Source organism: Mustela putorius, unplaced genomic scaffold (genome assembly GCF_011764305.1).
Source record: "Mustela putorius furo isolate JIRA1106 unplaced genomic scaffold, ASM1176430v1.1 tig00000228_pilon_pilon_pilon, whole genome shotgun sequence".
NCBI classification, from domain to species: domain Eukaryota; kingdom Metazoa; phylum Chordata; class Mammalia; order Carnivora; family Mustelidae; genus Mustela; species Mustela putorius.
In genome coordinates this window covers 25,541,217-25,547,316 of record NW_025421322.1, presented here as the reverse complement: position 1 = coordinate 25,547,316, position 6,100 = coordinate 25,541,217, and the positions used below count along the sequence as shown (strand labels likewise).

Sequence of the window (6,100 nt, the reverse complement as noted above, 5' to 3'; positions counted from 1 at the left end):
GCTTTGGAAACTCTGCCTGAGACCTCTGACTTCATAAGAAGGGCCATTTCTCCCCTGCATCTCCCCCAGAGTTGCCATTTTTTTATACAAATGCAAGGTATTGGTGACATCGTATTCCACAAATCCATAGAGCACAATAGGCCTGGTGTCCCTTTGAACATGATGTCTCTCTCTCCTCAGTGATCAGGGATGGAGAGTAATACATAACAGTTTTGAGGGCATCAAAACCACTTAAAATCAAAAGTGAAGATTACATTGAAAAAAATAAAATAATTTTTTTTTAAAAGCGAAGATTTAACACAGTTTAGTTCATATCCAGGTACATAAGATAAGACCAGATGACCCTAGGCTTGGCCAATTTACAGCATCCCCACTGTTATGTATAATGTGAACCAAAATTTGATGCTCTTTCTCTATTAATAGTTCCTTTGTTCCAGCTGCATATCTTTAGTCCCTATAGCCTATTCTGTCTCATCCCACCATCCCACAAACTCACCCCCAGGCTATATTATATATACCATGGTTCCAGGGACCTAGTAACTATGTTAGGATCTGCCATGGTCATGAGTGGGTTCCTAGAGAGACAGCAAAGGGGGCTTTGCTGCTGATAATCAAATGCTGTCAGGATTTGAGACTCTTGAACAAGAATCAAGCAAAAGCCCTCCTTCCCAAACCCATTTTCCCTCAGGTATGTCTTCTGTAGTGGGTTTAACTGGGTAGCCTCCAGTAAAGTATGTCCCAACCCCCGGACCCTATGAATATTACCCGTATGGCAGAAGAGTGAGTACTACCTTATGTAGTAACAGATGAGATGAGGCGACGGTCTGGGATCATCTGTGTGGGTTCTATATACCTTCACAAGTGTCCTTAGAAGAAAGTGGCACAGGGAAATAAGGCAGAGAAGAGGATAGGGACACACAAGAGTGAAGACAGAGATTGGAACGATGAAGCCAGGAGCCAGGAAACCCCGGGGATGCCCACAGCCAGGGGAGGCTACAGAGGGCAAGGAAGAGATTCTTCCCTAGAGCCTTCAGAGCAAGTGAGGCCCTGCTGACACCTCGATTTCAGATTTCTGGTCTCTAGAATACATTTTTTTTTTAGTATTAAACCATCCAGTTTATGGCAATTTGTTCCAGCAGCCCTACAAAACTGATATATTTATGATGATCTGGGAATAGGCTTGCCAGCTGCTCATTAATAATAAAAATAACAACCACAATATTTAGAATATTTGGTGAATATCCACTCCGTGCCAAGCACTGTACTAAGGGCTTTACCACATTATCGATCCATTGCACAACCACATAAGACAGGCGTCACTGTCACCCACAATTTGCAGGTGAGGAAGGTGAAACTTGGGGGTTACAGGGCTAGTAAGAGGGGGAGCTGAGATGGACCCAGGAACTGTTGGGCATTTTCTTGTTGGCCGTCATCAGTACCTCCTGAATTACTCCAAGGACAGCCCATTTCTTTGCGGGGGAAGAGTCAGGGAAACGAGAACAGAGCAGAGGGGCACCAACGCTGAGCAGAGAGGCCCAGCATTGCCAGGGGCACACTAGCAGCGGCCTCGGGGTATATGGGCCACTCTCGAACCAGACAGGGTAGGGCAGGGCTCAGCAGGACTGTGTGGAGAAGGGGAGGAAGAGCTAGGGTTTAGAGGTTCTCTTGGTCACTGTTCAGTGCCAAAGTTTGTTTTCATGGTGGTTCTCACTTCCTGAGCTTCTGCCTAGACTGACCAGGCAGCCAGGAAGCACATATTTCACACAGGGTGTTTCAGCCAGTGTTAGGGAGCCCTCTGTCCTCTTGGACAGTCTAAAGAGAGTCTGCCCAGATCCTGGAGAAGTCCCGCTTAGGATTTGCTTAGGGAGTCATTGCCATTCATGTCGCCTAAAGGCATTCTGAAGCAATTTCCAGTCCCTTCCCTGAGGCCCCGTTTCCCTTTGATCTTAAACATCTGGCTCTGGTCTATAAACTCAGTTCAACAGGTAATTAATGCAAACTCAAAGGAAGGGCAAAAGCCAACAGAGCCCTCTTCTACAGCAAGCTCGATTCAAAGTGCTGAGGGATAGCCTGGGCACATTGAGGTTTATGAGATTCTAGAGCTTGCTCTCATTACACCACTTGTGTTGGGAGCAGATAGGGCTGGGCTCCACAAGAAACTATGCATTTGCTGCTCATTATTTAGGATGAAGGATTTGTTGCATTGGGTGTAGCAGAAACCACCTGAGGATAGACTCCAGCAATTGTTATAACTAAAGGCGATGGAGAGAGCCTCAATCGTTTCCTCCAGCCCATGGCTAACGGTGCTACAGGGAGCAAAGTAAAGGGCCCCAAATTTCCTGAGCAGCTACTGTGTGCCAAGTATTTAATCTTCAAAACGACTCTGAAATGAAAGTTATTTCTCACATTTTTGTTTCAGATGAAGATGTTAAACCTCATAGAAGTTCTGTCACTTTATTTGCCAAATAGAACTAGTAAAATGACAACTGAATTCCAACATATTTCCACAGCTCAAGCTGTTTTCACCATACTATGCCAAATAAACAGTAAGATCAAACCATAATGTGACCGTTGCGTGGACAAGAAAGATGGATTGGGGAATAGATCTGAACATACCCGAATGAAACACATACATTTATGAAGTTGGATATATAAATTCAAAACTCCTTTTGTTATTTCTGGTAGGTCAGAGAGTATGTGCTGAATTCCAAGCCAAAATGTCCCTAAAGTAATATTCTTCAACCCATGGAGGGTTAATGGGCAGTGGCTATGGAAGAATAACAAGTATTTCTGCCGAATACCATCTCCTTGCCTTGGGAAGGGGCTCCCTTCTTCAGTTACACAGTATTTATGAGTTTGTGGATGACCCCAACTCTCAGTGACAGGGTCATGGAAAAATAAATATCAATAAGAAACACAAAAGTATAACGCAGGATACTGAGTGATAGAAGATTTGTTTGTCCACCTGCCCAAAGACAGGGGCCTGAACCAAATGATGTCCTGAGACCAAATGATGTGCTGAGACCATCTTCTGCCTGGGCCTTTCTAGATGGCCTTCACTGCCTCTCTGCCAGTTGGTGTGGTTCAAAGTGTGGTCCGTGAATCAGGCCTGGTCCACCATGTGGTTTTTACCAGGCCAGGAGGAAATAAGTATAGAAATTGAGAGTGTTTGGGAACACTTACTACAATTTGATGTTCGTGCTATTTTTGTTTTATTTTACAAAAGTATTGAGTATGATAGACAGGAAATTTAAATATCTAGTCCTTCACCAATGTTAGAGAAGCCCATCTGAACATGAAAATCTGGTTGTGCATAAAACCCTTTGACCAAACAAAAATAACAAAGAAAATATGTTTTGGATGTACATATATAGTTATCTGACTGTGTGTACTTAAAATCAGATCTATTCAAGCCTTCTCTGACTCATCCTTGTTGTTTTTGCCAGAGTCCCTTTTCTTATTGTTCGGCAATAGTGTTTATCTGTTTACTTTCCATGGTATGGTGAAAATAGTATTCTATTTTCTATATTTTTCTCCAGAAAAAAAAAAAATCCTAGATACTTAGCAGGCATACCCCCTTCTCACCATCATCTCCCATACCCTCTGCCTGGCCCAGGAAGCTTACACTGCCTGAAATGCTTCTTTCTCATTTTTGTCTGTGAGCTGTGTCTTCAGTCATCAAGTCTCAGCTCAAATATCATTTCCTTGCTGAGGCCTCCTGCCAACCCTCTGGCCTGCTTGAGTCACTTCCTCTGCATGCTCTCAGAGCACGCTGCACCGGCCTGGCTCATGGCGCCCAGTGCCATGAATTGCACATCTGTTCCCCATTCCACATCCTGTCTCACTCTGTGCACCTGGCCTGAGACCCCTTGCGCTTCAAGAATCAGACCAAAGGACAGTTCCTCCAGGAAACCTTCCATACCACAAATAGATTGGACACTTTCTTATTACAAATCAGATACAATTAATTCATTCTTTCAACCCAAATTTATTGAGCACCTCGTATGTGCAAGATGTGTTAGGTTCTAGAGAAAGATCCATCACTGGAAAGGACAAAGACCCCACATTCTAGAGGGAAGAGAGATCACTGTGTTCTAGGGGCAGTCAAAGGCCTTGAGTCTAGAGTGGAGAGCAAGGAGGAGAGTGGAAAGAGATGAAGTCAGAGAGGGAGGCAGGGGCCAGACCTCTAGGGCTTTGTTGGCTATGGTAATACTAGAGTGTAGTTAAATGCAGTGGGGAAAAAAAAAAAAAAAAAAGGAAAAAAAAATGCAGTGAGAATCCTTTTCCATGCTACTCAGGGAGGGGCCCATACGTTCTCATTCCCATCGTAACTTAAAAGGAAAATTCCACAACTCCAGAGCCCTTGATGTCCTACAGATGAAGGAGGATGTCCTCCAATTCCTTGCTGCTGGATCCCTCTTGGGTGGCACCAACCTTGACTTCCAAATGGAGCAGTACATCTACCGAAGGATAAGTGAAAGCCTCTACAGCATGAATCTGAAGGGGACCTGGGAGAAGCTTCTGTTGGCAGCTCGTGCCATTGTTGCCAGTGAAAACCCAGCTGATGTCAGTCAGTGTTCTATCATCCAGGAACCCTGGCGGGCGAGCTGGGCTGATGTCTGCTGCTGCTACTCGAGCCATTCCTGTTGCCGGCTGCTTCACTCCCAGAGCTTCTGCTAACCAGATTCAGGCAGGCTTCTGGGAGCTGAGACTTCTGATAGCTATTAAAGCCAGGCAGACCACCAGCCTGTCACAGAGGCATCTTATGAGTCTACTATCACTCTGTGTAACACAGGCTCTCCTCTGTGCTATGTGGACACTGCCATCCCTTGCAACAACAATGGAGCTCGCTCAGTGGGTCTGATGTGGTGATCCTGGACGGGGATGCTCTGCGCCTGTGTGGCACCATTTCCTGTGAACACCCATAGGTGGTCACCTCCGATCTCTACTTTGACAGAGATCCTGAAGGGATTGAAAAGGAAGAGCACACATGCTCAAAAGGCTGTGACCCAGGGGGAATTATAGGGTGGATGACTGCTCCAGCTCCTGAGTTCACTGTTACTCCACCTAAGGTCCCAGACTGGCTGGTCTGAAGGTATGCAGGTGCCCTCTGTGCCTAGTCAACAGTGCCCTACTGGAGAGCAGGGTGTTTTTAGCCTGCAAGGAAGCCTGGTTGGCATCTCCCATGGCTCAGGCCACTGAATGGACAGGAACAAACCTGGGGTGGTCCTAAACTGCTCTTCCACAAACAAAAACAAAATAAAGTTGATGGAAAATAAACAGTTTCTAAAAAAATAAATTAAAAAAAAAAAAGAATTAAATGCAGCAGGAATCCACTAGAAGGTTTAAGCAAGGAAGTGATACAATCTGGTTTATCTCTTTCAAAGAACATTCTGGCTGATAAGTCGGGGGCAATGCTGAAACCCCACTTAGGAGGCAATGGCAGTGGCAGTGGTCCGTCCATATGAGGGATGACGCTGGCCTGGAGCCAGGTGGGAGTTCTGGAAATGAGGACAAGAGGAAGGATTCAGGTTCTGTTCTGGAAGCTGGGCTGGCTGCTGGTTGATGCTTTGAGAGTTCTACTGCATGTAATACTACAAAGCTTAATTGTAGGGATTTGGGAGGTTTTCTTCAGCTCTGAATTTGGGATTTACTGAATGTCTCAAACAGAAAATATCTTAACTACAAAAATTTCCACTAGGGAAACAATGCAAGTTTGATGTTATGCCAGCCAGAGTGTAGGTGTTGGCATGTGAGTCTGCAGGCATCTTTTGATCCAACACTGCCCTTATGTCAGAGGGAAAAAAGTTGGCAGAAAAGTGTCCATGTTTTAAGGCCAAGAAGTAGATCTGCACCTCACCCTAGAGACTGCTGTCTTGGCTGACAGTGAATCAGTGAGATGCCTTGTTTGAGCCCCATAATTCTATCCTAATATATTAACCAAGGAAAAGTGTCTGGAAGACAAAGTGACAGGTCTCTGGGCACGGAAGGGTGTGACAGTCAAGGATTCACTTTGCTGTTTGGTCCTTTGCTTTTCTCCATACTTCAGAACTCCCTAGGAATCTGGGGAAATCAAGATTCGAATCAGCAGGAGTCCAGA

General features: G+C 45.1%; 1 pseudogene; it reads left to right on the top strand.

Moving 5' to 3' along the window:
* The first annotated feature begins 293 nt into the window (after window positions 1-293).
* LOC106004934 lies at window positions 294-5,307 on the top strand (annotated as a pseudogene).
* The last annotated feature ends 793 nt before the right edge of the window (window positions 5,308-6,100 follow it).